The following is a 16,003-nucleotide window of genomic DNA, read 5'->3' on the forward strand; positions in this document are numbered from 1 at the left end:
ATCAGGAAATGTACAAAGCCAGTCTGTAGTTCTAGTAAATTATTTTAACTTTCTAAGAATATCCAGAGATAGCATCCTGGAAAAAAAAAAAAAAACAAAAAAGCTGCATATTTAAAGCCATGGTAAAATAATAAATGCTGATGTAAATCTCTAAAAGAAGGCTATTTCCTGCACTGGAGATAAAATTTTATCTGTGAAGAAATGACAAACAATGCTCAGAGGCCTCCCTCACTCCTAGCCTCATAAAGCTTTGCAGCTTTCAAGCTTATCTAGAATAAGCACTTGCTCCTACAGCACTGATAAAACACTTGCAAGAAGCCAAAGTCAATTCCTGATTAAAAACCAAATGTCCACTGAGGCTCTTAGTCTAATAGTAGGTAGGTAAACCTTTAGTATACGAAGTATTTAGTATACTAAATACTGCTTAGTATAATAGTAGGTAGGTAAATGTTACCTTCATCACTACAGCTTTTCATCAAGTTATAATTACCGCCTTACAACATTGCCTCATTTTAAAATTAGTTCTAATACCAAAAGACATACTTAAAATTCAACCACTATTTATTTTAGCATTTATATTAAAATATTCAAGAGGCCGGGCGCGGTGGCTCAAGCCTGTAATCCCAGCACTTTGGGAGGCCGAGACGGGCGGATCACGAGGTCAGGAGATCGAGACCATCCTGGCTAATACGGTGAAACCCCGTCTCTACTAAAAAATACAAAAAAACTAGCCGGGCGAGGTGGTGGGCGCCTGTAGTCCCAGCTACTCGGGAGGCTGAGGCAGGAGAATGGCGTAAACCCGGGAGGCGGAGCTTGCAGTGAGCTGAGAACCAGCCACTGCACTCCAGCCTGGGCGGCAGAGCAAGACTCCGTCTCAGAAAAAAAATATATATATATTCAAGAAAACTATCATAAAGATGGCCACAAATTGGACCACTGCTGAATTAATCCAAGTAGAATCTGATATTATAAAACTGACCACTAGAGGGAGGTAATGAAATCCTCTATCAATAATAGAACAGGTAACTAGGAAAAGACTGCCCCATGGCTCACTCAGCCAGGTCAGGCTGTGAGGCTGTGAAAAACCCACAGAGACTGTGACTATCCAGTAAATGCAACTGAAAGGCACTGCTTTTAAGAAAACCATGTTCTATAATCTCTCAATAATAAAAGACAATTTTAATTTTCCCTTCTCTGGCTGCAACAACAGCATAGGAGTCCTAGTGGTAGAGGTAAGAACTGATTGCCTTAATTAAACCACCAACAAAGCAGGTCTAGGCCCAAGGTTAAAATAAATTTTTATTCCACAAATTGCAAAATTCCAACTGACATTTTTCTTACTTCTCACAGCAATATTTTGGGACTTTTTTTAAACAAAACATTAATAAACCACAAAAGCATGGGTTTTTCTTTTTCCCTACTCCCCACAATTCAGCAACATCATCACTCACACCTGCCCTTCAAAAGTTGCTGCACATTTTTTGTGTGTTTAAAAAGCTAAGGGTCCCCACTCCTTAAGTGTGCACCGTGGGTGATGACTTTGTTTCAAACAGTAAAGTATGGAACGGGGATAAAAATAGTGACTTTACAGTAGATAAACCTAATAAACACTATATGATCAAAGTCAACATCAACAGTGATTAGTCATGTTGATAGGGTGTATGTATCCTTATATGTGAAGAAAATGGCACTTTACTGCTATGTTTTCTCTCAATGACCCATAACCCAATCTAGCCACAAGAAAAACATCAGACAAATCTCAGTGACAGACACTCCACAAAATACCTCACCAGTAAGTACTCCTCAGAACTGTCAAGGTCATCAGAAATAAGGAAAGCCTGAGAAAAATGTCACAGCCAAAAGAAGTCTAAGAAGACATGAGAACTAAATGCAATATGGTGTCATAGGTGAGATCCCAGAACAGAAGAAGGACATTAGGTAAACACTAAGGAAACCTAAATAAAATATGGATTAGTAACATATCAGTATTGGTCCATTAATTGTAACAAATGTAACCATGCTAATGTAAAATGTTACTAATAGAAGAAACTGGGTTGGAGTACATGGGAATTTCTGTACTGTCTTTATAATTTTCCTATAAATGTTAAACTGCTCTAAAAAATATTCTTTTTAACAAAAGACAAAAATTAAGAGAAATGTTGGCACTTCAGTCAACCCAAGCTAACAAGGATAACAGAAGGTTGCTATGACCCCCGCATGTCTAGCAAAATAACACAAAATGAAAGCAGCAACAGCAGCTCTCCCACGCATCCTTCACTCTACCTTCTGTGTCTTCAATAATCACCTGAGTCTTGGCGGTTCCAGGGCAGGAGAGATTCTCCCTTCACAATAACAAGGGACCCAAGCTTTAAAAAACAAAGCTCTGTCCTGCTTCTGATAAACCTTCTCTTAAAGGTCCTTTCTCTCATTTTCAGACCAAACAAATCACGACAGACGCCCTTTCTACACCAGTAGAGGTCAGCTAACTCAAGTACCAGGCAAATGTCCACCCCGTTCTGGAACTCAGCCAACCTTCGGCTGTAACCTAGTAGTGGTAACCTAGATGCGTGGCCCACAGGCAAGCACTCTGCACCTGCGTTGCCTCTCAAGTTAGCTCACTCTGCTCCCCACACGCCTTTCCTTTCCATCTGTATGAGTCTGCTAAGGTTGTCATCACAAGGTGGCACTGACTGGGTGGCTTAAATATTTATGTTCTCACATTTCTGGAGGGTGGAAGTCTGAGATCAAGGTGTGGGCAGGGCTGGTTCCTTTTGAGCACTGTCTCCTTGGCTTATAGATGGCCACCTTTTCCCTTTGTCTTCACATGGTCTTGCCTCTCTAGGAGTCTTGTCCAAATTTCCTCTTCTTGTAAGGACACCAGTCATAGTGGATAAGGGCCTGCCTAATGACTTCCTTTTAACCTATTTATTTCTGCAGTGACCGTATGTCCAAATATGGCCAGTCTGATGTGCTAGGAATTGGCATTTCAACATGAATTTGGCAGGGCCACAATTCTGCCCATGATACCAGCTATCTCACCCTTTGCTTTCTGCTCACCTTAAGAAAGTCTTTTCAAATCTGAAAAGCTTGAATTATTCACATCGACATCTGTTCTGCCACTGCCCCCTTCTTTATTCCAATAATATTATCATATTGTACCTTATATTAATTAGTGCTGGTTCTGTTTCACAAAGCAAAGCCACAGAGGCAGGAAAATTATAAGTGCATTTAAAGGACTAACGGTACCTTGGTGGGTAGCTAGAGGGTACATAAGTCTGGCAATGACAACAGTTGAGGCTAGAGAGCTAGAGGGGTCAGACTGCACAGAGTTTTAAATGTTATCATAGCTGTATTCTGGAAAACACTAAACCAATATATTATTTCAATGAATATTATGTATGCAGTCTGGAATCAAACTCCCCCATAATAACCTCTTTCTTTCAAAGGTCTTTTTGATAGTACAGGGGCTGGATTGGAAGTAGCAGACATTGAAAGCTGGAATATAAGCTAGGAGGATACCACAAAAGTCCCAGCTAAAAAATGATGACAGGAATGCAGGACAGTTAATTTTATGTGTCAACCTGGCTAGGCTACGGTGCCCAACTGTTTGATCAAACACCAGTAGAGATGTTGCAGTGAAGGTGCTCTTTAGATGTGATTGACATTTAAATCAACAGACTTTGAGTAAAGCTGAATGCCCTCCACTATATGAGCAGGCCTCTGCCATACAATCAGTTAAAGCGCTTAAGAGCACAGACTGAGGTCCCCCAAGGGAGAAGAAATTCTGCCTCCAGAGCTCTGGATAAAAATTGGCCTGAGTTTCCAGCCTTCAAACTCAAGCTGCAACATCAACTCTTAGATGAATTTCCAGCTTTCAGCCTACCTTGCAGATTTCAGATTTGCCAGCCCCCACAACCACATGAACCAATCCCTTAAATTAAATCCCAATCGCTTCTTTCTCCCTCTGTTTCTCTCTCTTTCTCCCTCTCCCTGTTTCTCTGGAGAACCCTAATACGGATCATGCAAACAAAAAAAAAAAGTATGGTAACCAATAGAAGTTTAAATCTGATGATGACTAATGCCAATGGGAATAAAGAAAAATGACCCTAACATTTAGCCATGACAACATTTGGGATTTATTCTTCTAAGACAAAACATGGTCCCCTTGGGGAAGGGGGATGAAGTGACTAAACAATCCTCTGATGATCAGAAATAACATATTATAACTTCTACTTATATTTATTTTTATTGAATGGTTTTTTATTTCAACTTTTTCTATGCTTCATAAAATATATAATATAAATACATATCAGTACATGAATATAATTTATTAACAAATATACACATATTATGGATACATGCTCCAAAGTTTGTTCTAATGCAGTGGCTAAAGACATCTGGAGACAAACAGGTTTGAATGGAAAAGCATATGATACTACAGATATGGCTCAGGAAATAATGAAACAGCCCGCAGTACATCTTATGAACTGTCTTATTAAAGTCCAAGTAGACAGCTATTATCAGCAGAGAGGACTCACAAGACTCACTTCAAAGCCTAAGAGCCCGGATATGCTCTGGGGTGTGTCTGGTCTATGGAGAGGGCAGGATACAGAGGCAGCAACCCTGTGCACTTCTCCAACTCCATTGATAAATTCTGAGAGGCAATGTGCTCTCATAAAAGACCTCAGCTAGGAATCTCGTCTTAAGATTCTTGTTTCAGTTCTACAACTTTAGCTCTGTGAACTTCACTAGTCACTAACTTCTTTCAGCATCAGTCTCTCTGTAACACAGTAGACTGTATCTTAAAAGCTTGGATTATTCACGCCTTTATCTTCCCATAGTACTATTTTTCCTATATTCTTATCATGTTTTACTGTTATTAGCATTAGTTATATATAGCCAGCAAAGGAAGGGAAGCAGGATGATGGATTTTGACAATGAAGAGCAGCCAACTGGATTATAGTATAAACCAAGTATGTAAATGCCACTTACCATTTCTAAGGAGAGCAAGGGTTGGCGGCATTAGCACTGCATCTGTTGTTTAGAGATAGATGGGCTACTGCATAGGGTCACTTACTCCTCAAGGGTCCACTGGACTAAAGATGACCCCAGACAGTACCCTGCCCCATAGGCCTGCAAGAACCTGGACCTGCTCTGCCTGGTAAACACACTGCACAGCAGGTGGCTGAGGGGCTGCCTCTTGCAGCCTGAACCCAAAGCCTACTATGGCTACCAACAACAATAGCAGAATTCCTCCTACCGAAAGAATCTGCCTCGAGGCTCCCTTTAGCCATTCTCCCTCAAAAGGCAAAAGGTTTGGCCTCCTCCTATGCTTGGGCACATCAGGGTAGAAGAAAGTGGTTTTCTGTAACAATCAAAGCTGAGTCCTTCCTCACTCCTTATAACTCTTCCCCCCACCCCATCAAAAGGAGGCAGGATTACAAAGACATAAAACAGCCAAGATCCATTATTACTCTGGCAGCATGATGACCACTATGTCTTCTGTTAAAAAATCAGACCACAGGAAAACAACCATAAAGCATCCTTTTACAGCTTCAGGGAAAATCTTGGACCAAGCTTTTGCTACAGGACTCAAAACTTCATATTCCCCCAACTGATTATGCTGCCTTACCATTAGCACCTGTGAAATGTTCAAAACGTTCATCTTAATGTACTTAACTCACAGAATAGATAAATTTGTCCAAAGTTATGAAACTGTGACATGCCACAGCCTTATCATCATTTGTCACTGAGAAAAATAAGTTTGAAGATTTCATGGCGGCTTAACAGAAAGCTATCTTCACGATAAATGAGATTTATTATTAGCATAAATAACACGATGGCAGTAAAGTACCAAAGAATGAATCATGAGGAATGGAAAAAGTAGTAAACACTGAAAAGGCAATTATGACTCACAAATTTCCTTTTCCCCAGCCCTGGGCGCTCATACAAATTCTGTGACATCTCCTAACTGCAAATGCAGGGACCTTTCCTTTCAGATGTCTTCTTGCCACCTCAACATGAACATTTCTACAACTGACATTGACTTTCTTCAAAGGAGCTTCCCACCCACACACTCTTCATAGAAGTCCCCCTCCCACCCCGCTTGCCAGGTTTGAGACCTGGGACCCCTGAGCCTTTATCTCCAGAGCTCATCTAGACCTCTCCTGGGCCCTGGTATTTACATTACAAAGCCCAACTAATCTCTTTTAACACAACTTTCACCACATTTCCTCTGTTGAAAATCTCTGATTTCCTTTATTTCCTATCCATATCAGGCTTACATTTCTCAAACCACATCCTTCCCCACCCTAACTCTCCCCACACGCTCAAACCAAGCATGACACTGACTCCTCACAACAGCCTCCCCATTCTGCTTATGCCCTCTCACCTGGAATGCCTTTCCCCAATCTGCCCTGATACCCACCAGAATCCTACCTGTCCTCCTAGGCACAGATGGGCATTTGACAGAAAGATGGAGGCTGGAGATGCAGAAATAAAGGGTGCAGGGAGGAGGGGGGACAGTGGGAAGGGAGACAGAGACGGATAACTTCAACCAACAGACAGGAAGAAAAAGGAAGAGAAAGAGGGGAGAAAACCGGGATTTTCACCAGAATCATTTTATCGAAAGGGAGATAAATTCAGGGGTGTTTTGAGGGTTTGGTTTTTGCAAGAGATGGGGTCTTGCTCTCATCCAGGCTACAGTGCAGTGATAAAATCACAGCTCACCGCAGCCATGAACTCCTGGGCTCAGACGATCCACCTCAGCCTCCAGAGGAGCTGGCATTATAGGTGTGAGCCACAACTGAATTCAGTTTTAGATATGAGTGTACAACCACTTCAGAACCATCAAACTAGTGCCCCATTAGTGAGAGATGCAGAACTCCTGCTGCCTTGAGAAAGGGCTAAAGGTAGAGGGAGCAGATACCCCTAGAGCAGGAGTGTTCAATCTTTTGGCTTCCCTGGGCCACAATGGAAGAAGAAGAATTTCTTAGGCCACACATAAAATATACTAACACTAATAATAGCTGATGAGAAAAAACAAATTGCAAGAAAATCTCATAAAGTTTTAAGAAAATTTACAAATTTGTGTTGGGCCGCATTCAAAGCCATCCTGGGCTGCATGTGGCCCACGAGCCATGGGTTGGACAAGCCTGCCCTGGAGAAATGTGACCTTGTACAGTTGGTTCACTCATGTACTAATATGGTTTGGCTGTGTACCCACCCAAATCTCATTCCGAATTGCAGCTTCCGTAATTCTCACATGTCGTGGGAGGGACTCTGTGGAAGATAATCAAATCTTGGGGGCAATTCCCCCCATACTGTCCTTGTAGTAGTGAACAAATCTCACAAGATCTGATGGTTTTACAAGGTGTTTCTCCTTTCACTTGGCTCTCATTCTCTCTCTTGCCTGCTGCCATGTAAGATGTGCCTTTCACCTTCCACTACGATTGTGAGGCCTCCTCAGCCACGTGGAACTGGGAGTCCATTAAACCTCTTTTTCTTTATAAATTACCCAGTGTTGGCTATGTCTTTATCAGCAGCATGAAAACAGACTAATACATGGATCAAGTCTTGAGAGAAACTGATGGGGGGCCAAAGACTGAGCTTTGGAAAATGGTGAGATAATGAAAGAGGGACTATCAAATACGCAGGGGGGAACTCAGAAAATTCCGAAGTGCCATTAAAAGAGAACAGACTTTCTAGAAGACAGTGTGGGCATCAATAGTGTCAATGAGATACTAGCAGCAAAGCTATGACAGCTGCAAAGAAACAAGGAAAAATGAGGACAGAAAGAGACTTTGGACTTAATCTTTTTTAGGTTACTGAGATGGCAGTTTCCAGTGAAAGGCAAAAAGGCAGAACACAGAGACATCAGGATAAAACAAGTGGAGCAAGGCCAATCAGCCTATAAGGTGGGCAGGATTATCAGAAAACAAACATTAGAAGTCAGCTGAAATCACTGTTTGAGAGGGAGCAAAGTTCACCTTTGACTTTTTAATATTCCTATCTATTTTCTTAATGGTTAAAAGTAAAACTGGAGAGAAATAACAGGTTGCTGTTAAGTTTTGACAAATAATAAACATTCAATGCAGCCCATGAACTCAGATGCAACTGGACCTGAAAACCACTTTCTACCCAATGTATAGAGGTTAAGAACTTTCCTCTGAGCTAAGACGCTATAGAGTATAGCTTCACAGAGGGAAAAAATCATCAAGCACAGATGTTCATTTCTGTATCTTGATTTTGCTTAATTGCCTTCCTCAGCCCCCAAAAAATCCAACTACAGAAAACGGTAGCAGGTCCCAATAGATTCTGAGTTTCAGAAGCCAAGTATTTCATCCACCCATACTCTACCACACTCAAAACAGCCCTTCTCAGAGCACTCAGAGGGGGCTATAAAATTTTGAAAAAGAAAAAAACAAGGGTTATATCTCAGCTGTTCTTATGATACTGGAAATTGAAAGAAAGAAGATAGTAAGCACTGGAAAAAAAAGGAAAAAGGGGGAAAAGGAAATGGGAAGTGAAACATTTGAGTCACAAAATAGGTCATTAAATAACTGAAAAATAGTTAACAGAGAAAGCACCATCTCTCTCTAGATCCACTCATAATTACATTAAGCAGCCCATTCATCAGCAGATAAATCAAGGTTTAGTGTGTATTATTTTCAGACGCTGTTACGCTTTAAGTCATCATTGTCAATATATTATGCAGCTATTATTCAGAGAAGGACATTCAAGGTATAGACAGATATAACAGTGACAAAATACTGTAAAGCATGGAATGGAACATAAATTATTTGAAATTCTATCTCTAGCTATCACCTACTTGTTATGTCTGCCGAAACCTAACTATGTCTTGTCTTACACAGATAGGTAGAAGAAAGATAGGAGAATGTGACAGAGGGCTTCAGACCAACTTCCCCCATGAAGACATTAATATCAAAAGGTATTTACAGTGTTCTTAGGATTCAGAATCTTCCATTTAAAAGGCACTGGTGCTATGTAATTTATAAAAAGAAGATCTTATTTCAAAGCAGAATGACTGCCTCTTTAAATACTGACTGATTTCCTGCTGCCTTAGGAACAGGGCATCATAACACCATTGGACTCCTCTCCCAGAAATGAAGCTTCCTTTATTGAAATTCACTACAAAAGGTTGGGAAAAGCTTGTTGGCACAGTCATGCATCAAAGAAAGAAAAACTGCATCATTTTTATGTTTTATACTTAATGTAAAATCAGAAGCAATTAAAACTGATTCTTTAACACTGGTTTCTTCATTTCCAGGAAATATCCTACATTTTATTTTCTTAAAAAACAAAACAAAACAAAACAAAATAAAATCCTGAATTGTAGGCTATAGCTGCAATTAAATTGTTATAACTTCCCTACTTCATTTACTATTTTGTAAAATAAAGAAAGCAAAGAGACTGTCAATGGGTCTTGTTATAGAATGGAAGTCATTTATAGATTGGATCTGTTCATTCGATACAGTGAATCAGTGACTAATGGCTGCAATCCTCTCCCTGCTCATCCCTGAATGAGAGCCACGATAATGAACGAGTTCTGAAATAATGGCAGCATTCATCTCAACATTTATTGAGTACCGACAGTATCTAGGGTTTGTGTTCACTGCTTCTGACACTGGAAATGCAAAGACCTCAAATCTTGTTATAAAAGAATCCAGGGTGTAAATAAATAAAAATATGAAATTTGTAGCCCAATAGAAGAAAAGGATGAGTGAAAACAATTAGTGCACAATAAAAATGTTAAAGGATGCTGTGGGTATTTTTGTTGATTTAATAGGCACTGATGTTACATTTTCTGCCAAGCACTGTTCTTTACAAATATTACTTCATTCCATCCTCATTAGCATCTTTATAATGGTAGATTCTATGACCATCATCAACACCCCAGTTTAACAAGAAGGAAATGGAGGCACAGTAACCTGTCCAGGATTACACAGCAAACAAGTGACACAGCCAAACTGTGGACACAGGGAGTGTGGCTCCACCACCTATGCCACCTCTGATCCCAAGAGGGAGGGGTGGAGAAGACTGAGCGGGGTAGAATGCACAGTGTGAGTATTCACACAAAGCATGGAAGAATGGCAACATTCTCTGCAGAGACAAGAAAAACCAGGGAAAGGAAGCGAGAGTCTGCAACCCAAGACACTGCTGGCACATCAGCCGCACACCTGGTGTTAGTGAGCACTCTCACTCCAGCTCCTGGGAAAGCTACCTGAGCTGAGTCTCCTCTGTAAAAGGGAGACCAGACTGTCTATCGTGTGATGCTCCTACAAGGGCAAGGAATAGTCTCTGGAAAGGTTTTAGAAAATACAGAGTAAGCGCTGGCCAGAGCAGAATCCGAGTCAGAGAAGCAGGAGGTGATGACAGAAAGGTCGGCAGTGCTGAAAGGTCTAGCGTCCCACTTTGGAAAACACAAGTATGGTCACTTACTTTCAGCAGGGCTATCTTCTCGTTATGCCGCCTGAACTCACCCACTTGCTTTCTTACAGTTTAAAGAAAACTAATAATGCGTTCCATTATAGAAGGCCAGATCACCGCCACAGACGCAACCTCAAATGTCTCCAGAAGTGAGGACAGCAGAGCTGCGAAAAACTGAATCATTGGGGCCATGCCTCCACGTGTTTAAACTCCACAATTTACGAAACACAGTGCCAGCTGGAGCTGTCCTTAAATCCAGCCCAAAGGCCCACCAGTCAGCATCCCTGCATACACATCATTAATATTCTAACGCCAAGGTCACCTGCCTCCCAGAAAAGGTAAAACCGTCAGAAGGAACTGTCTCTGCTTCCTGCCGGGACCTCCTGCCAGTCTTTCCTCCCGCCGCCTCTTTTCCAAGAGTAAACATCTGCTCCTTTCCGCCACCACCACTCAAGGGTTTTTACCCACCAGCTCTTTTCTGAGCCTTTATCCTCTCTCTCCTTAGCTCCTTCTTAACACTAGTTAAATATGCATAGATTTTTCTCCTCTTAAAAAAAAATCGCTTGACCTCACATATCCTCTTACTTTATCTTTACAGCAAACTGTTTCAAAAACTTATCTCCACTCCCATCACCACCTCCTCCCTGCCCATTTCCTCTGCAATCTACTGAAATCTGTCTCGCGTCCCATCAGTTTAGTGAAACTGCTCACCACGTTTCCCACTAAATCACGTTTTTGGCCTGGGAGACCAGATCACCTGCTCTGCAGCAGCTGATAGCCTTGCCTGTACTTCTCACACTGCCTCTTCCCATGGGTTTCGCAGTGCCACACTCTCCTGGTCTCCTTCTTCTTTGACAGTAGTTCCATTGCAGGTTCCGTTACTGGTTCTCTCCCCATGACAGGGTTCCACCCTAACATCTCTTCTCTCTGAGCATGTTCTTGATGGCTGTTCTTACCTACTCACATGTTGTCAATCCTCACCTGAATGCTCATGACTCCAAAATCAGCATTTTAAATCAAAATCTCTGTCCTGAGACTATATCCCTTTATTAAACTGCCCAGTGAAATATCTCCTGTGGGATATTTTAAAGTTAGCATTTAACAGCTGAGTTCCCTCCACCACCCCTCGGACTGTGTCTTTGTCTTCATTTCCCACCTCTGGTGATGGAACCCAAGCCAGAAATCTCTTCCATTATCCTCTTCCCTTACAAACAACCAAGCGCTATGTCTTGCTATTCTCACCTCTCGAAAAATCTCCCAAATGCATCCACTTGGCTGATTCCCATCACCAGTGCCTTCATTTCAAGATCCATAATCTATTGCTAGACTTATGCCCATCTCTTAACTGTCTCCATGCCTCCAAAGCTGGCTTCGATTCATTCTCTACCCTGCAATTATACACTGCAAGCCTGCTCCTCAGGTGCTCCTTACTGTGCACGGGGTATAGTTCATCCTCCTTCACATGCAATGCACTCACTAAATGAATATATCATTTTACAATCTTGGTAAGTATGGCAAATTTGGTTTATTATGTATTAACTATTTCAGGTGTGTTGGTGAGATTAGAGTAATAAGGTCTTTTTAGTAATAAGCATGCACATACAGCAATTTTAATTGGGTTTAAAATTCAGCACTATTTCATTTCTCTTTCATTTCTCTGTGAAATACCACTGTCAATTTGCACATTCCAACTTTACATAGCTAATAGATTGTCTAATAACCTAGTTTTCAAAAAGAGTATTTTTTAAATCCAATTACAATTCAAAATACTACAATTTACAATAAAATGCATTTATCTGAAAATGTTTTTTAAAATCACTCTATTTTAATTCCCACTACACCTGGAAAGGTACTTGTCTGTTAACACTGCTTACTCAGGGTCTTTCACTTTTTGAAAAGCAATTATCTAAAGCCAAAATCAGAACCTGTTTATTAGAAATAGGGGAAGGCATACAGTGTATAGGGAAGAGAATGGTAGTTGGTCCAAGTCTCAGTCATTACCTAAGTGACCTTGAGCAACTAATGTCTCATGACCTGATTATTCAGCTGAAAAACAGATATAACATCTATTTCTAAGGAATATTTTAATGATGAAATAAGATATGGCATGTGTCTGGCAAACAGAGAGTCTTCATAAGCATTCCCACCATTCCCTGGGGATTATGATACAATGCATCTTGTATTAACTCCACGGCCATAAGAAAATGCAAAGAACACAAAACTTTCCAACAATATAAACACCCTATATCTTCAAACTACTGTGAGAAAAGTAAATTTTGACACGCTAAAAAAAAACAAATATATACATAGAGACACATATAACCAGAATTCTACAAAAAAAAATTCTCTGAAGTGGAGGAATTTTTCTTGCTCTACAACTAAATGAAACTGCCCTAATCTGAAAGACAAACAGCCCTGTGAAAATCTACACCTATGCTTTTCCCCCAAAGTACTTCCTTATTTATATAAGTTTTGTAATTTACTTTAAAATCATAACAAACTAATCCAACTCACTTGTTGCACAAGGGAGTTGCACAAAGAACCATTCTTTAGCAAACTCATCATAAACCACATTATTTCCAGTGTTAATTAAAGGGAATTAAGCTTCGCTGAGATTTGTGTAAGACTCTCCTGTTAATACAATAACAGTGCTATAGGCAATCAACTTATTTTAAAGGACATTCTAGAAAACTGACTTTTAACACACTAGTGACCTGAAATACCGAGCCCAAGTTCCCTTTCAATGTTGTAACAAGGTGAAGTATCACTTTCCTTGACTGAGGTGGAACTTGTACCAAAACAGCTTGTGAGTTTTGTAAAAAGGTCAATTAGGAACAGGAAAGGCATCAATGGGTGTGAACCAAAAAAGCGCAACAATTCAGATAGGAAATTTTACCTATGTTTACATGGAAATGCACTTCAGTTCAGTACAGCTCATACTGACTGGGCTGGGTCAGGAGGGAGTGGGATTTTTAAAACAAGATTATTACATTTTGAACATAATCCAAAGTGAACAATCTTCAATGGTCAAAGTGCTTTTAAATGCTGAGAGCAGATATGGGAGCTCCAGTTAGGCAATGAGGACTTCCCTTAAACCCAATCTTACCTAACTGTGAGCCTCTTTCTCCAAGACTGACTAGAGACTTGACTTCCCAGCACTGCTCATTCCCCTGGTCTGCACAGTCACAGGTGCCTAACAAATACAAACACTGTACTGCTCAATGCCTTTATCATCCTAGCCATCCAAAGCATTCTCAAAAACCTATGTAAATTCAAATAACAAAAACAAAATTATTTTTTCTCAAAGTTTTTATTATGAATAACTCATTTCTGGGGGGTTTTGGGTTTGCTTTGTTTTGTTTTGAGACAGTCTTACTCTGTTGCTCAGGCCGGAATGCACTGGCATGATCTCGGCTCACTGTAACCTCCGCATCTCAGGTTCAAGAGATTCTCGTGCCTCAGGCACCTGAGTAGCTGGGATTACAGGTGTGCGCCACCATGTCTGGCTAATTTTTTTTTTTTTTTTTTGTACTTTTAGTAGAGATGGGTTTTGCCATGTTGCTCAGGCTGGTCTCGAACTCCTCAAGTGATCCACCTGCTCTGGCCTCCCAAAATGCTGGGATTGCAGATGTGAGCCACTGTGTCCAGCCACACATTTGTGATAGAAATAATATCAATTTAAAAACTTTATTTGTATATGTATATGTACTTACTGAGAAATGCCTCTTAAAAATGCCAAGCACCATCTTTGCTGTACATAGTGTAACTCAGAAGAAAATTTTACTATGTAAAGTTATTACAGAGGTACAGTCATTATCTTTGCTTTTAGATAAAACTATTCGATATTTTTGATTAATTTCCTGTTCAGCCTTTAAAAGGATAGAATGTGCAATAAAAACATTGTTTCTGTGTAAAAATAATAACCACTTTACAGTGATCACTTCACGGCATATTTTCTTTTTTCTTCTAAGTTACCGGATACATACGCAGAATGTGCAGGATTGTTACATAGGTATATATATGCCATGGTGGTTTGCTGCACCTATCAACCCATAATCTAGGTTTTAAGCCCCAAATGCATTAGATATCTGTTCTAATGCTCTCCCTCCCCTTCCTCTCCACCCCCCAACAGTGTGTGTTGTTCCCCTCCCTGTGTCCATGTGTTCTCATCATTCAACTTCCACTTATGAGTGAGAACATGTGGTGTTTGGTTTTCTGTTCCTGTGTTAGTTTGCTGAGAATAATGGTTTCTAGCTTCATCCATGTCCCTGCAGAGGACATGTTCTCACTCTTTTTTATGGTTGCATAGTGTTCCATGGTGTATATGTACCACATTTTCTTTATCCAGTCTTTCATTGATGGGCATTTGGGTTGGTTTCATGTCTTTGCCATTGTGAATAATGCTGTAATAAACATATATGTGCATGTATCTTGATAGTCGAATGATTTATATTCCTTTAGGTATATACCCAGTAATGGGACTGCCATGTCAAATGGTATTTCTGGTTCTATATCCTTGAGGAATCGCCACACTGTCTTCCACAGTGGTTGAACTAATTTACATTCCCACCAACAGTATAAAAGCATTCCTGTTTCTCCACAGCCTCGCCAACATCAATTGTTTCTTGACTTTTTAATAATTGCCATTCTGACTGATGTGAGATGGTATCTCATTATGTTTTTGATTTGCTTTTCTCTAATGATCAGTGCTGTCAAGTTTTTTTTCATATGTTTGTTGGTCAGAAAACTGTCTTCTTTTGAGAAGTGTCTGTTCATATACTTTGCCCACTTTTTGATTTTTTTTATCTTGTAAATTTGTTTAAGTTTGTAGAGGACTACGTGCTCGCAAACGAGACGTTCCCAATAAGTCCTGCTCTTGCAAACGAAGCAGGGTGTTCCTTCCCTGCAAACAGGGAGGACAAAGGAGCCAGCTGCTAACAGCAGACCCTGGGGGCTTGTTTATGTGTAAACATCTTGAAAATCCAGAAAGTCAGGGAAAGGTCAGAAAAACAACAATGTGTCTTGTGACTTGGCAACATTCCACAAACGACTGTATAAAATAAAGCAGAGCATGCCATTCGAGGCGGGCGCCATGTTTGTCTTGTCTTGTGTTATCTTGTGTGTTCATTCCTTTGTTTAGGAAACACGCGGACCCCAACAAAGTTCCTTGTAGATTGTGGATATTAGACCTTTGTCAGATGGGTAGATTTCACAAATGTTCTCCCATTTCTGTAGGCTGCCTGTTCACTCTGATGATGGTTTCTTTTCCTGTACAGAAGCTCTTTAGTTTAATTAGATAGCATTTGTCAATTTTTGCTTTTGTTGCAATTGCTTTTGGTGTTTTCGTCATGAAATCTTTGCCCTTGCCTATGTTCTGAATGGTACTGCCTAGGTTTTCTTCTATGGATTTTATTGTTTTCAGTTTTACATTTAAGCCTTTAATCCATCTTGAGCTAATTTTTGTATAAAGTTTAAGGAAGGGGTCCAGTTTCAGTTTTCTGCATATGGCTAGCCAGTTTTCCCAGCACCATTTATTAAACAGGGAATCCTTTCC

General features: G+C 40.4%; 1 protein-coding gene across 3 annotated transcripts in view; it reads right to left on the reverse strand.

Annotated features, from left to right (window-relative positions):
• The window catches only part of CA8 (carbonic anhydrase 8), a 94,620-nt gene that overhangs the window by 44,684 nt on the left and 33,933 nt on the right, over positions 1-16,003 (reverse strand). The gene's annotated exons all lie outside the window — the stretch shown is intronic.

This window comes from Rhinopithecus roxellana, chromosome 9 (genome assembly GCF_007565055.1).
Source record: "Rhinopithecus roxellana isolate Shanxi Qingling chromosome 9, ASM756505v1, whole genome shotgun sequence".
NCBI lineage: Eukaryota > Metazoa > Chordata > Mammalia > Primates > Cercopithecidae > Rhinopithecus > Rhinopithecus roxellana.